Source organism: Oncorhynchus keta, chromosome 35 (assembly GCF_023373465.1).
Source record: "Oncorhynchus keta strain PuntledgeMale-10-30-2019 chromosome 35, Oket_V2, whole genome shotgun sequence".
Taxonomy (NCBI): domain Eukaryota; kingdom Metazoa; phylum Chordata; class Actinopteri; order Salmoniformes; family Salmonidae; genus Oncorhynchus; species Oncorhynchus keta.
In genome coordinates this window covers 31,042,107-31,058,524 of record NC_068455.1, presented here as the reverse complement: position 1 = coordinate 31,058,524, position 16,418 = coordinate 31,042,107, and the positions used below count along the sequence as shown (strand labels likewise).

The 16,418-nt window shown below is 43.2% G+C and overlaps 1 long non-coding RNA gene across 1 annotated transcript; it reads right to left on the bottom strand.

Moving 5' to 3' along the window:
* Positions 1-12,610: 12,610 nt before the first annotated feature.
* Positions 12,611-15,784, bottom strand: LOC118368323 (uncharacterized). The gene is made up of 3 exons (XR_004822300.2): positions 15,582-15,784; positions 13,609-13,772; positions 12,611-12,946 (listed from the first exon to the last, which is right to left on the bottom strand). It is a non-coding gene; the product is annotated as an uncharacterized LOC118368323 (long non-coding RNA).
* Positions 15,785-16,418: the final 634 nt, after the last annotated feature.

Sequence of the window (16,418 nt, the reverse complement as noted above, 5' to 3'; positions counted from 1 at the left end):
TGCCAGGTATACCAAAACAATGCACAACACATAGTTCCATCTCCAAGTTGTAATGTGGAAAAATAGATGAATTGCAACAGAATCATTCGGGACCAGTGATATATTACAGAAATATATTTATTGTATGAGTAACAGAGTATATAAAGAGTTACTGTATTCAAATATGGTAATATCATTAGTTTTCAAGAAACCTGTACATTACTTTCAGAATCAAGAGGTTCTGTATTTTTTTCAAAATTTGCCTTGTTCTGTTCAATGTTCTCTCTATATACAGTTGAAGTCAGAAGTTTACATACACCTTAGCCAAATACATTTAAACTCAGTTTTCACAATTCCTGAAATTTAATCCTAGTAAAAATTCCCTGTCTTAGGTCAGTTAGGATCACCACTTTATTTTAAGAATTCTCTCTCATAGTAGAGAGAATGATTCATTTCAGCTTTAATGTCTTTCATCACATCCCCAATGGGTCAGAAGTTTACATACACTCAATTAGTATTTGGTAGCATTGCCACTAAATTGTTGAACTTGGGTCAAACGTTTTGTTTGGCCTTCCACAAGCTTCCCACAATAAGTTGGGTGAATGTTGGCCCATTCCTCCTGACAGCGCTGGTGTAACTGAGTCAGGTTTGTAGGGCTCATTGCTCGCACATGCTTTTTCAGTTCTGCCCACAAATTATCTATACGATTGAGGTCAGGGTTTGTGATGGCCACTCCAATACCTTGACTTTGTTGTCCTTAAGCCATTTTGCCACAACTTTGGAATTACGCTTGGGGTCATTGTGCATTTGGAAGACCCATTTGTGACCCATTTGTAAGCTTTAACTTTAACTGATGACTTGCTTGAGATGTTGCTTCAATATATCCACATAATTTTCCTACCTCATGATGCCATCTATTTTGTGAAGTGCACCAGTCTCTCCTGCAGCAAAGCACCCCACAACATGATGCTGCCACCCCGTGCTTCACGGTTGGGATGGTGTTCTTCGGCTTGCAAGCCTCACCCTTTTTCCTCCGAACATAACGATAGTCATTAGGGCTAAACAGTTATATTTTTGTTTCATCAGACCAGACGACATTTCTCCAAAAAGTACAATCTTTGCCCCCATGTGCAGTTGCAAACCGTAGTCTGCCTTTTTTTTATGGCGGTTTTTGAGCAGTTGCTTTTTCCTTGCTGAGCGCCCTTTCAGGTTATGTGGATATAGGGCTTGTTTTACTGTGGATATAGATACTTTTGTACCTATTTCCTCCAGCATCTTTACAAGGTCCTTTGCTGTTGTTCTGGGATTAATTTACACTTTTCACACCAAAATACATTCATCTCTAGGAGACAGAAGGCGTCTCCTTCCTGAGCGGTATGATGGCTGCGTGGTCCCATGGTGTTTGTACTTGCGTACTATTGCTTGTACAGATGAACGTGGTACCTTCAGGCATTTGGAAATTGCTCCCAAGGATGAACCAGACTTGCGGAGGTTTACCATTTTTTTTCTGAGGTCTTGGCTGATTTCTTTTGATTTCCCCATGATGTCAAGCAAAGAGGCACTGAGTTTGAAGGTTTGAAATACATCCACAGGTACACCTCAAATTGACTCAAATTATATCAATTAGCCTATCAGAAGCTTCTAAGCCATGACATCATTTTCTGGAATTTTCCAAGCTGTTTAAAGGTACAGTCAACTTAGTGTATGTAAACGTCTGACCCACTGGAATTGTGATACAGTGAACTATAAGTGAAATAATCTGTCTGTAAACAATTGTTGGAAGAATTACTTGTGTCATACACAAAGTAGATGTCCTATCCGACAATCCCCAAACAATTCAAGCTTCTACTTTTAAAAAGCAAATTAATTACTTAAAAATCATACAATGTGATTTTCTGGATTTTTGTTTTAGATTCCGTCTCTCACAGTTGAATTGTATCTATGATAAAAATTACAGATCTCTACAAGCTTTGTAAGCAGGAAAACCTGCAAAATCGTCAGTGTATCAAATACTTGTTCTCCCCACTGTATATAGTAACCAAAAAAGTGTTAAACAAATCTAAATATATTTGATATTTAAGATTCTTCAAAGTAGCCACTCTTTGCCTTGATGACAGCTTTGCACACTCTAGGCATTCTCTCATCCAGCTTCATGAGGTAGTCACCTGGAATGGAATGCATTTCAATTATCAGCGGTGCTTGTTAATTTACTATTTGGTAAAAGACCAATTACATATTATGGCAAGAACAGCTAAAATAAGCTACTTTACTTTAAGGTCAGTCAATGCCGAAAATTTGAAAGAACTTTGAAAGTTTCTTCAAGTGCAGTCGCAAAAACCATCAAGTTCATCAAGTGATGAAATTGGCTCTCATGAGGACCGCCACAGGAAAGGAAGACCCAGGATTACCTCTGCCTAACAGGCCAAGTACATTAGTTAACTGCACCTCAGATTGCAGCCCAAATAAATGCTTCACATGGTTATATATATATATATATACAGTATATACACTTGAGGCATACAACGTATTAGCATAGCCTATGTGCATGTTATGTTGGCTATGATATGCTGTGGCTGTGGTTTTTGAGTTTCTTATTGCCTATTGGTCCACATATTTCATTATAGTGATTGTGTTCCCCATACTCTATATAATATACACTGCTCAAAAAAATAAAGGGAACACTTAAACAACACAATGTAACTCCAAGTCAATCACACTTCTGTGAAATCAAACTGTCCACTTAGGAAGCAACACTGATTGACAATACATTTCACATGCTGTTATGCAAATGGAATAGACAACAGGTGGAAATTATAGGCAATTAGCAAGACACCCCCAATAAAGGAGTGGTTCTGCAGGTGGTGACCACAGACCACTTCTCAGTTCCTATGCTTCCTGGCTGATGTTTTGGTCACTTTTGAATGCTGGCGGTGCTTTCACTCTAGTGGTAGCATGAGACGGAGTCTACAACCCACACAAGTGGCTCAGGTAGTGCAGCTCATCCAGGATGGAACATCAATGCGAGCTGTGGCAAGAAGGTTTGCTGTGTCTGTCAGCGTAGTGTCCAGAGCATGGAGGCGCTACCAGGAGACAGGCCAGTACATCAGGAGACGTGGAGGAGGCCGTAGGAGGGCAACAACCCAGCAGCAGGACCGCTACCTCCGCCTTTGTGCAAGGAGGAGCAGGAGGAGCACTGCCAGAGCCCTGCAAAATGACCTCCAGCAGGCCACAAATGTGTATGTGTCTGCTCAAACGGTCAGAAACAGACTCCATGAGGATGGTATGAGGCCCCGACGTCCACAGGTGGGGGTTGTGCTTACAGCCCAAAACCGTGCAGGACGTTTGGCATTTGCCAGAGAACACCAAGATTGGCAAATTCGCCACTGGCGCCCTGTGCTCTTCACAGATGAAAGCAGATTCCCACTGAGCACATGTGACAGATGTGATGGAGTCTGGAGAAGCCATGGAGAACGTTCTGCTGCCTGCAACATCCTCCAGCATGGTGTGGGGTGGCATTTCTTTGGGGGGCCGCACAGCCCTCCATGTGCTCGCCAGAGGTAGCCTGACTGCCATTAGGTACCGAGATGAGATCCTCAGACCCCTTGTGAGACCATATGCTGGTGCGGTTGGCCCTGGGTTCCTCCTAATGCAAGACAATGCTCGACCTCATGTGGCTGGAGTGTGTCAGCAGTTCCTGCAAGAGGAAGGCATTGATGCTATGGACTGGCCCGCCCGTTCCCCAGATCTGAATCCAATTGATCAAATCTGGGACATCATGTCTCGCTCCATCCACCAACGCCACATTGCACCACAGACTGTCCAGGAGTTGGCGGATGCTTTAGTCCAGGTCTGGGAGGAGATCCCTCAAGAGACCATCCGCCACCTCATCAGGAGCATGCCCAGGCATTGTAGGGAGGTCATACAGGCACGTGGAGGCCACACACACTACTGAGCCTAATTTTGACTTGTTTTAAGGACATTACATCAAAGTTGGATCAGCCTGTAGTGTGGTTTTCCACTTTAATATTGAGTGTAACTTCAAATCCAGACCTCCATGGGTTGATAAATTTGATTTCCATTGATAATATTTGTGTGATTTTGTTGTCAGCACATTCAACTATGTAAAGAAAAAAGTATTTAATAAGAATATTTCATTCATTCAGATCTAGGATGTGTTATTTTAGTGTTCCCTTTATTATTTTGAGCAGTGTATATGTTTATAGATATGTATTGATGCAGGGCTCACCCACTGCTAAAATAATGGTTATATAAAATAAGTAAGCTTGAGTTCTAACGGATTTTTAAATTTTTAAAAAATTAAAAATATCTCAATAGTGGTAGAGATGACCTCTGGGAGACAACTCAAAAGAGACCATATTCAAGTCCTCCAGCCCCCACTCATTCAAACGTAGGAACTGGTTCCTCCAGTATAACCCCTGCTGCAGTATCTGGCTCCACACCCACCTTCGCCCGGCCATCTAGAAGTGTGAAGAGGCCAGCCCAGAAGCGGAGGAGGGCCAGTGCACTAGCAGCAACTACCACCGAGGGAGAGGACAGTTGGCACATTGTGCTAGAGAGGATGATGTGGAGCCACTTCCACCAACATTTCGACCTAAAAGGTAGCCAGGACCTGAGCTGGACATGACTGGAAAGTATAGCCCCCTTCATCTTTGTGTGTAAACTTTAATATTTTTTACCATAGCATTTTTGATGCTTTCTTTCGATATATACTTGAAAAATGATTAACTGACCCCAATTCGGCCACTTGGAGGCCACATGGGTACATTTGGGGAAACTAGTGAGGGACACTTGTGAGACTTCATATTAAATATTATGTGGCTCTCATTCTTGAATGTATCCGTCTGAAACTTTGCACACACACACTGTTGCCCTGTTGTGGACAGCTTCCTATCTCAATGTATGGCCAGTCTTTGCATTTCAAAGATAATACAAATATTATTGTTTTATATTTGACCAGATCTATTGTTATATTCTCCTACATTAATTTCACATCTCCACACATTTCAAAGTGTTTCCTTTCAAATACTATCAAGAATATGTATATCCTTGCTTCAGGTCCTGAGCTACAGGCAGTTAGATTTGGGTATGTCATTTTAGGCAAAAATTGAGATGAAGGGTCCTATCCAGAAGTGGTTTAACAAGCAGCATGGACTGTATGTTGTCGACTGCAGATGCAGTTGGGCCCTAGCGACATCAGATGGCTGCAATAATTAGCCTGGCCACTTCATCATCATTATACTAGCAGTACCAAAATACTTTGCTCTCATTATCCTCAGCCATTGTGTCCCCAAGCAGTTAGAAGCCATTTTGCCATCCCCATGGAAAAACAGTGTAGGTAAAACAGTTTACCCACAAATCTGCCTTGGTGTGCTTGCTGGTTCATTCAACTTGTTGAGGCAGGAAACTAAAGACCATCTGCTCTTTTCAGACAAAAACCCCACCTCAAAATCCTCCCTAGCCCAAGTCACATTCACCACATTCATAACCATTGGCAAGTAGATTGCTTTACCAAATACCCCTCTCTCCCTTCATCAGAGGAGCTCTTTTTCCGAATGGGAGCCAAGGTTGGTAAAGCGACTGCTAGGGGGGATTGTACCTGTGACTGTGAGAGCCAGGGAGTCTCTCAATGGCTCATCTACTACTCACACAGATTGAATGGCATCAGCAGAGAGAGTAGGACAGCACATGGTCACAGCCATCAGTGTCACTGGACCAGCCATGACAGGCAAAAGGATGGACAGCTGCTCTTCGCCAGGCCTGGAATGGGCAGTAACATTTACAGCTAATGGGAAGCCCAGGCCTGGAATGGGCAGTAACATTTACAGCTAATGGGAAGCCCAGGCCTGGAATGGGCAGTAACATTTACAGCTAATGGGAAGCCCGGGCCTGGAATGGGCAGTAACATTTACAGCTAATGGGAAGCCCCTGGCCTGGAATGGGCAGTAACATTTACAGCTAAATGGGCAGTAACATTTACAGCTAATGGGAAGCCCGGGCCTGGAATGGGCAGTAACATTTACAGCTAATGGGAAGCCCAGGCCTGGAATGCAGTAACATTTACAGCTAATGGGAAGCCTGGAATGGGCAGTAACATTTACAGCTAATGGGAAGCCCAGGCCTGGAATGGGCAGTAACATTTACAGCCCAGGCCTGGAATGGGCAGTAACATTTACAGCTAATGGGAAGCCCAGGCCTGGAATGGCCTGGAATGGAATGGGCAGTAACATTTACAGCTAATGGGAAGCCCAGGCCTGGAATGGGCAGTAACATTTACAGCTAATGGGAAGCCCAGGCCTGGAATGGGCAGTAACATTTACAGCTAATGGGAAGCCCAGGCCTGGAATGGGCAGTAACATTTACAGCTAATGGGAAGCCCGGGCCTGGAATGGGAAGTAACATTTACAGCTAATGGGAAGCCCAGGCCTGGAATGGGCAGTAACATTTACAGCTAATGGGAAGCCCAGGCCTGGAATGGGCAGTAACATTTACAGCTAATGGGAAGCCCAGGCCTGGAATGGGCAGTAACATTTACAGCTAATGGGAAGCCCAGGCCTGGAATGGGCAGTAACATTTACAGCTAATGGGAAGCCCAGGCCTGGAATGGGCAGTAACATTTACAGCTAATGGGAAGCCCGGGCCTGGAATGGGCAGTAACATTTACAGTTAATGGCAGGCCTGGAATGGGCATTTTACAGCTAATGGGAAGCCCAGGCCTGGAATGGGCAGTAACATTTACAGCTAATGGGAAGCCCAGGCCTGGAATGGGCAGTAACATTTAATGGGATAGTAACATTTACAGCTAATGGGAAGCCCGGGCTTGAAATGGGCAGTAACATTTACAGCTAATGGGAAGCCCAGGCCTGGAATGGGCAGTAACATTTACAGCTAATGGGAAGCCCAGGCCTGGAATGGGCAGTAACATTTACAGCTAATGAGAAGCCCAGGCCTGGAATGGGCAGTAACATTTACAGCTAATGGGAAGCCCGGGCTTGGAATGTATTGTTCAGCTTCAGAACTGGCCTTCAGTGGAATACTGGGTGGATATGGGTTACTGTGTGTACAGTTGAAGTCAGAAGTTTCCATACACCTCAGCCAAATACACTTAAAATAAGTTTTCCACAATTCCTGACATTTAATCTTGGCAAAAATTCCCTATCTTGGGTGAGTTAGGATCACCACCTTATTTTAAGAATGTGAAATGTCAGAATAATTGTAGAGAGAATTATTTATTTCAGCTTTTATTTATGTCATCACATTCCCAGTGGGTCAAAAGTTTACATACACTCAATTAGTATTTGGTAGCAAAGCCTTTAAATTGTTGAACTTGGGTCAAATGTTTCGGGTAACCTTCCACAAGCTTCCCACAATAAGTTGGGTGAGCGGCCCATTCCTCCTGACAGAGCTGGTGTAATAGAGTCAGGTTTGTAGGCCTCCTTGTTTCGCACACACTTTTTCAGTTCTGCCCACATTTTCGATGGGATTGAGGTCAGGGCTTTGTGATGGCCACTCCAATATCTTAACTTTGTTGTCCTTAAGCCATTTTGCCACAACTTTGGAAGTATGCTTGGGGTCATTGTCCATTTGGAAGACCCATTTGTGACCAAGCTTTAACTTCCTGACTGAGGTCTTGAGATGTTGCTTCAATATATCCACAAAATTTTCCCTACCTCATGATGACATCTATTTTGTGAAGTGCACCAGTCCCTCCTGCAGCAAAGCACCCCCACAACATGATGCTGCCACCCCGTGCTTCACGGTTGGGATGGTGTTCTTCGGCTTGAAAGCCTCCCCCCTTTTCTGCCGAACATAGTGATGGTCATTATGGCCAAACAGTTATATTTTTGTTTCATCAGACCAGACGACATTTCTACAAAAAGTACAATCTTTGTCCCCATGTGCAGATCCAAACCGTAGTCTGGATTTTTTATGGCGGTTTTGGAGCAGTGGCTTATTCCTTGCTGAACTGCCTTTCAGGTTATGTCGATATAGGACTCGTTTTACTGTGGATATTGATACTTTTGTACCTGTCTCCTCCAGCATCTACACAAGGTCCTTTGCTGTTCTGGGATTGATTTGCACTTTTCACACCAAAGTACGTTCATCTCTAGGAGACCGAAGACATCTCCTTCCTGAGCGGTATGACGGTTGTGTGGTCCCATGGTGTTTATACTTGCGTACTATTGCTTGTACATATGAACGTGGTACCTTCACGCGTTTGGAAATTGCTCCCAAGGATGAACCAGACTTGTGGAGGTCTTGTAACGGATGTCGTCTGGAGATAGAGAGGAGGACAAAGGTGCAAAGAGGCAATGAGTTTGAAGTTGTGCCTGGAAATACATCCACAGGTACACCTCAAATTATGTCATTTAGCCTATCAGAAGCTTCTAAAGCCACAACATAATTTTCTGGAATTTTCCAAGCTGTTTTAACGGCAGTCAACTTAGTGTATGTAAATTTCTGACTTGTGAAAAAAAAAATGACTTGTGTCATGCACAAAGTAGATGTCCTAACCGACTTGCCAGAACTATAGTTTGTTAACAAGAAATTTGTGGAGTGGTTGAAAAACAAATTTTAATGACTCCAACCTAAGTGTATGTAAACTTCCGACTTCAACTGTAGCTTTCAGCTGATGAACTTCCACTCTAACTGTGCCAGTGCTTGTTATGGACAGTTGGACACTGATACTTGTTTGTTCGAGGTTTCATCCTGGTTATTCCTCCACCACAGTAGCTGTCCCTCTGTCTTACTCGTGTTATGGGTGGATCTGAAGACATCCACGGGTACGGTGCCCGTGCAGTATGTGGTGTACTATGGCTGTCTGCTCTCGTACTGGGCAGCCACACACAGCGTCCGCAGGCCTGTTTCAAAGCACACCAGGTGGGGCCAAACAAACACACATTAATCTACGCTTTTTATGAATATTCAGACACAGCTGTCTGTGACAGGGAGATAGCAGCTGGTGCGTTTGTGCCCTGCTGATACCTCAGTGCCATCCCTGGACAGGAGCTCCTGCATCTGGGCCAACAGTGCAGCAAGCCAACCTGCCTGTCTGCCAGGCCCACTCAAACCCCACGGCTGACACCTTTTACACGCAGAGGGTCAAAGACTCAATCAGACACCTCTAGGGGCCGGTCAGCGGACAAACTACAGAAGCTCAACAAACTATCCCTAATCAATTACATTTGTTAAGTGTCAACTAACACCAATAAGGCTCTATCAAAATTACTGATTAGTGTTTTCCGCTGAACCATTAGACCATATTAGGCTACTCTGTACAAATACTTTCATCCTGCCAATCTTTAATCCTAAAAGGATAATTTTCCATCCTTTCATTTTTCTCTAATGAAACAGTAGGTACATAGGTTGTAATGCTAGTGTTAAAACAGATGGCATTCCTTTCTGTATCACTTTTCATTTCCCATTTAGAGCTTCTGTTAAGAAATCCTAACAAACAAGAGCATCTAAAATGTATTTGAATTAAACGTAATTGAATTGAATCATAAGGACATGTATGTTCAGCTGTATGTGATGTGACTGATGGAGCATAACTTATTGTCATGTCTTAGCACCAGACTGTCTAGGAACAAATTCATGCGGTGTGAAGAATACTGTATGGTGACATTTTTCATTACTGCTGAATGTCAGCTAGGCTTAAAGTGGCATTTACAATGTCCCACATGAGATCAATCAATTTTGCCCTTTTAATTGCCAAACTTAATCCACCACTAATCCAATAATATTCCCAAAACAAGTAGAGAGAATGGTGAGTAGGTTTGGAGACAAAGCCTGATGGAGCGACTGGAGGAGTTTGAGTTTGGTGGGCCTGGCATTGGCACCTCCCAGATATGTTGTCAGGGCCAACCTGCAGACTGGCATCATCCTGCCAAGCAGGCTGTCAGTGTGCCAGGAACAGAGCACAGCTGCCAGGCCAAACCAGCAGGCACTAATTCAGCCAGCCACAGGGAGCCTTCTTCCTCCCCAAGCCTTCCCTGTGGCTATAATTAACCGTCCCCCACAATCTCCCACCTTTTTTTTATCAAAAACATTTGTGACAGATGATGGTGCCAATATACAGATGACTAATTACCCAAAATTCTGGTGAATAAACACATTTTCTTCTATTGACCAGCACGCCCTTTCCTCAAAGCCGCTAAGCCTATGAGATTCCCAGAGCCAGCAAGGCAAGAAACCTCACTGAGTAATGTGCCTTTGCATCTTCATTGATGTTTAGAAAAATTCTGCACAGGCACATTCTATTGTGCTGTCAGTGTCTGCTGTACAATTGGAGATACAGTAGATCTCTAATCTGTGGAACATCAAGTAGAGGTTCCATTCATTATCATGGATTTCTTTGACACATGACCATGTTCATATTTGTGAATAATGAATGTCCTATTTGTTTGGTCATTATCCCCCTGGTTTAGAACAAGGCTTTGAACCAAAGGGACTGCAATGAGGCCAGTTAGTCAGCAGTTGGTAAACTTAAGTCCAAAATGCATCAGAAACGTTCAGCTGGCATTCTGATTGTTCTAGATCTTCTCTGTTGACATCCCACTGCGTCCCTGGCCTCTACGCTGGTCTCAGGTTGGGATGGGAAGGCTACCACTTGTCCTCCAGTGCTGGGCGTAGAGTTTCCTGGTGCCATGCCATGGGGTCCATCATCAAGGTCAAGTGAAAAGCTCCAGCCCTACATAGCAGACAGGCTGACAGACATGGTTGGTTCCTCTCTGGTCCTCTCACACCCCCTAAGGCAAGAGCCACCTCCCCCATGTACATACAGGTAACTGCCAAAATAAAGGAAACACCAACATAAAGTGATAAAATGTCTTTATACCACGCTGGGTCACCACAAGCCATCAGAACAGCTTCCACGCGTCTTGGTATAGAATCTACAAGTGTCTGGAACTCTATTGGAGGGATGCAAGCAACACCATTCTTCCACAAGAAATTCCATCATTTGTTGTTTTGTTGATGGTGGTAGAGAACGCTGTCTCAAGCACTGCTCCAGAATCTCCCATAAGTGTTCAATTGGGTTGGGGGGTTACTAAGCTATATGGAATTTTAGGAAGGTCATAACCAATCAATCAAATGTATTTATAAAGCCCGTCTTACATCAGCTGATGTCAAAGTGATGTACATAAACCCAGCCTACAACCCCAAACAGCAAGCAATGCAGGTGTAGAAGCACGGTGGCTAGGAAAAACTCCCTAGAAAGGCAAAAACCTAGAGAGGAACCAGGCTATGAGGGGTGGCCAGTCCTCTTCTGGCTGTGCCGGGTTATAACAGAACATGGCCATTGTCATACCAAGGATCATTTAGCGATTTCATTTAGAATTTTAAGACCCCTTGAAGTATCAAAAGAACACATTGATAAAACATTCTTTGGGGTCTTACTGCTATTACATATTGAATAACAGATTCACTACATTGAACAACAGTCCCAAAAACAAATAAAATATAAGTATATTCTGAAGTGTCTCTCCTATATATGAAATAAACCCATATTTTTGACATTAAACAGTCTTCATATATGCCAGGGGTGGGCAAATCCAGTCCTCCAGGGCCTGATTGGTGTCAGTTTTGCCCCAGCCCCAGTTAACACACCTGACTCCAATAATCACCTAATCATGATCTTGAGTTTAGAATGCAATTGGATTAATCAGCTGTGTTTGCTCGGGATGGAGAAAAAGTGTGACACCAATCAGGCCCTCGAAGACTGGAGTTGCCAACCCCTGATATATACAGTGCCAGCCAAAAGTTTGGACACACATACTCATTTAAGGGTTTTTCCTCATTTTAACTATGTTCTACATTGTAGAATAATAGTGAAGACAAACTATTAAATAAAACATATCGAATCATGTAGTAACCAAAAAAGTGTTAAACAAATCAAAATATATTTAATATTTTAGATTCTTCAAAGGCACACCTGTTAATTGAAATACATTCCAGGTGACTACCTCATGAAGCTGGTTGAGAGAGTGGGAATTGTGCCAAAAGCTGTCAAGGCAAAGGGTAGATACTTTAAAGAATCACAAATATAAAATATTTTGATTTAACACTTTTTTTGGTTACTACATGATTCCATACGTGTCATATCATAGTCTGATGTCTTCACTATTATTATTCAATGTAGAAAATAGTAAAAATAAAGAAAAACCCTAGAATGAGTAGGTAGGTCCAAACTTTTGACTGGTACTGTACTTCCATTCATATTTTCAACTGTTCCCGGGGGACAGGTGTTTCAGTTGAGTCTTGTGAGGCCTGTGGGCGTCCTAGAGAAAATGTTTGTGAGAGTCTCACCTTTGCAGAGAGGGGTCATTTTAGTGTGTAGCCCAAACGGTTCGGACGCTACAGACAGAAGTTGGCAGATCAGCTGTACCAACATCAGACGAGGCTCCTGACACTTGTGGAGCAAAACGGAGAACACCATGTTTGTAGGTCAAAGCGTTCAGATGCTATAGACGGTTTTGTGAGAAGACAGATTTGTGGTGATGTCTCATGGACTGACAAACATCACTAGATCTGTTATCTTTCACTGGAGATACGGAAGAGCGACATAGGCGGATATGGTGGATTGAGACACATCCAATGCAACAAAACATATCTCTAGCTTAAACTGACAGATTTTTATTGTGATTTTTTGTATAATACTAATTAGATTTTCATGGGGGCGCAGACATCAACCTTAGGGGGTTAAAGGCCTGGGTGCGAAACAGTCCATTTGATGCCAGTTGTACAGATTGGCACAGGGGTATTTGAGTACTATTCCGCAGGCCTGCCCTCTGCCCGGCTACACACGGCTCATCTGCTCACTCAATCTGTTCCCACTGTCGATGATTCAGTCTGCTCTGGCTGAAGGTCACAATATGGCACGGGCTTCTGGTGGAGAGAGAGAGAGTCCGCCAAAGGCCCCAGACAGCTTAGTCTCCAGCCTGCTGCCTCCCTGTGTACACAGGAGAGGAGAGGGAGAGATCACTGCAGAGAAGCCTGTGCAGATATTACACATTCAAGAACTTAGGCATGATGTACAATCAGTATTTAGTATAGGGCCTTTAAACGCAAAGGCCCTTACATCTGAAGGCTGATCATTTGGTTTGGTCACAGCTCTCCTCATGTCCTGGTGGAGCCTGACTAGTGACCCCAGGGATACCTTAGCTAGTCTTCAGTAGAGCACACTGCAATATTAATGCAGTGTTTTCATTTTTGCCCTACCTGAGTGGCCATCTGTGAAGCTTGGCTGTTCTCACATTAACTATTCATTCCTCTGTTGAATATGACCAGTGCTGCACAATGGGAGCTAATCGTGTAACTCTAGAGAGAGAGAAAAGGGGAGCAAAAGAGGGACTATATATGTAGGATGAATGAAAGGGATCTTATGATAACAGAGTAATGTATTATACAAGCAGATGGAAGGTGTGAAATACTGTAGAACCTGATGATTGATATGTTTGTCCCTGTGGACAAGGATAATAAAGTACAGATTATTAGTTCTATTGTTTTCACATTTAACCAGAAGTGGCAGCTAATGCTCAACCCTGCCTCAGTGCTCAGGTAAGACTGACTAATCAAAACTCCCCAACACAACAGGGCAATTAAATCACCCACCTCTGACTGACTCTGCTACTCAGGCAAAACCACAGACACCCAGGGGAGAGATGATGGCTGCCAACAGCAAAGCTCTCGCTGACACCTTATGCCAGTCATCACACCTAACGGCAGAGAAGTGTTCACTTGTGGAGCCACAACCACCCAGGCCTGATGATCAAGACCTGTCGGGGGGGGCAGGGCAGATGTGAAGAGTGCACACACACAGGGGGAGAGATGATCAAGTCAATGACCCGGACACCGCTCTCTGCTCCTCTCCTTTCTGCTCAATCTGCTTAATGACCGGCAGGCTGTGGGCAAGATAAGCGCTTGCCCAGGCGAGCGCTCAACTCAAGTGTGAATATCAATGATGGTTTTGGCTAAGATGTGCTGGTGCAAACCAACAAACTGAATGATAATTCTAGAAAGAGGAGCTGAAAAGGAGAGGGTGGGACAATTCATCCCCCCCCACTATGGTTAATAATTCATGAAGTTCTATTAATTATGAACCAATCTGTAACCTAACAATAGTCAAGAGGGATGGTGGTTTCCTAGGAACATTGACCCATTTTAAATAGGACAGCGGTAACATAGTAGAAAGTAGTGGGTTACAACCGTTGTTTTGGGTCCTGTAACAAAGGGGATAATATACAAGCCACGGCAATGAATAATGCTGTTGTGTGTCGTGTCACAATGCCTCTGTGATCAGAGGGATTCATCCAATGAACCTGGTGAATACGGTGAATACAATCGTGAATGTCTGTAGTAGAGGTCGACCGATAATGATTTTTCAATGCCGATACCGATTATCGGAGGACCAAAAATACGCCGATACCGGAAGCCGGCCGATTTTTTTACATTTATTTTTGTAATAATGACAATTACAACAATACTGAATGAACACTTATTTTAACTTAATATAATACATCAATAAAATCAATTTAGCCTCAAATAAAGTTCCTTGCTAAGTTCCTTGCTCAGAACATATGAAAGCTGGTGTTTCCTTTTAACATGAGTCTTCAATATTCCCAGGTAAGACGTTTTAGGTTGTAGTTATAGGAATTATAGGACTTTCTCTCTATACGATGTGTATTTCATATACCTTTGACTATTGGATGTTCTTATAGGCACTTTAGTATTGCCAGTGTAACAGTATAGCTTCCACCCCTCTCCTCGCCGCTACCTGGGCTCGAACCAGGAACACATCGGCAACAGCCACCCTCGAAACAGCATTACCCATGCACAGCAAGGGGAACAACTACTCCAAGAAGTCTCAGAGCGAGTGACGTTTGAAACACTATTAGCGCAGCCTAATCTTGAAGCATTGCGAAGAGCTGCTGGCAAAACACACGAAAGTGCTGTTTGAATGAATGCTTACGAGCCTGCTGGTGCCTACCACCGCTCAGACTGCTCTATCAAATCAGACTGAATTATATCATAAAACACAGAAATATGAGCCGTAGGTCATTAATATGGTCGAATGCAGAAACTATCATTTCGAAAACATTATTTCAGTGAAATACGGAACCGTTCAGGTATTTTATCTAACGGGTGGCATCCCTAAGTCTAAATATTGCGGTTACATTGCACAACCTTCAAATGTTATGTCATAATTACGTAAAATTCTGGCAAATTAGTTCGCAATGAGCCAGGCGGCCCAAACTGTTGCATAAACCCTGACTCTGCGTGCAATGAACGCAAGAGAAGTGACACAATTTCACCTGGTTAATATTGCCTGCTAACCTGGATATCTTTAAGCTAAATATGCAGGTTAAAATATATACTTCTGTGTATTGATTTTAAGAAAGGCATTGATGTTTATGGTTAGGTACACGTTGGAGCAACGAGTCCTTTTTCGCAAATGCGCACCACATCGATTATATGCAACGCAGGACACGCTAGATAAACTAGTAATATCATCAACCATGTGTAGTTATAACTAGTGATTATGATTGATTTTTATAAGATAAGTTTAATGCTAGCTAGCAACGTACCTAGGCTTCTTACTTCATTCGCGTAACAGGCAGGCTCCTTGTGAGGCAGGTGGTTCGAGCATTGGACTAGTTAACCGTAAACTTGCAAGATTGAATCCCTGAGCTGACAAGGTAAACATCTGTGGTTCTGCCCCTGAACAAGGCAGTTAACCCACTGTTCCTAGGCCGTCATGGAAAATAAGAATGTGTTCTTAACTGACTTGCCTAGTTAAATAAAAAGGTGTGGAGGAAAGAAAAGGGAAAAACAACTGCAAATCGGCATCCAAAAATACCGATTTCTGATTATGAAAACTTGAAATCGGCCCTAATTAAATCAGCCATTCCGATTTAATCGGTCAACCTCTACCCTGTAGTGGATGTGTTCTTATGGAAATATTGTATACCAATAATAGTCCCCCAAGTATAGATAGAATGGTGAGATTGTTCCTGTTGAATATATAATCAATTCCCATGTAATTAAGATGAGCGGTTTTGAAGGTTGGGTATTAAGTTTATAGTACAGATAAAGCATCCAGTAACTGAATGAAGGGGTTTATTAATTGTATTGTTTATTTAACTGTGGAAGGAATTGCGTCTAAGTAGACCTCCACGTTCCTCCGGGGAAGAGCCACAACATGGAAACAAGTTTCTAGTAACCAATGAACGAACACAGCTGGAATTTCTGAAGATTGTGTTTGTCTGTGTCCTACCTTTCCGACACTAAAAATAACCATGCACATCCTGCTGCGATGTTCAAGGTGTAGTCAACTGTCCTTCTGGTAGGAAGCCATGAATATCGTGTGACAAGCGCCCTATTCCTTCCTCTCAGGCCTGAGAAACAGGAAGTGGAGCTCATAA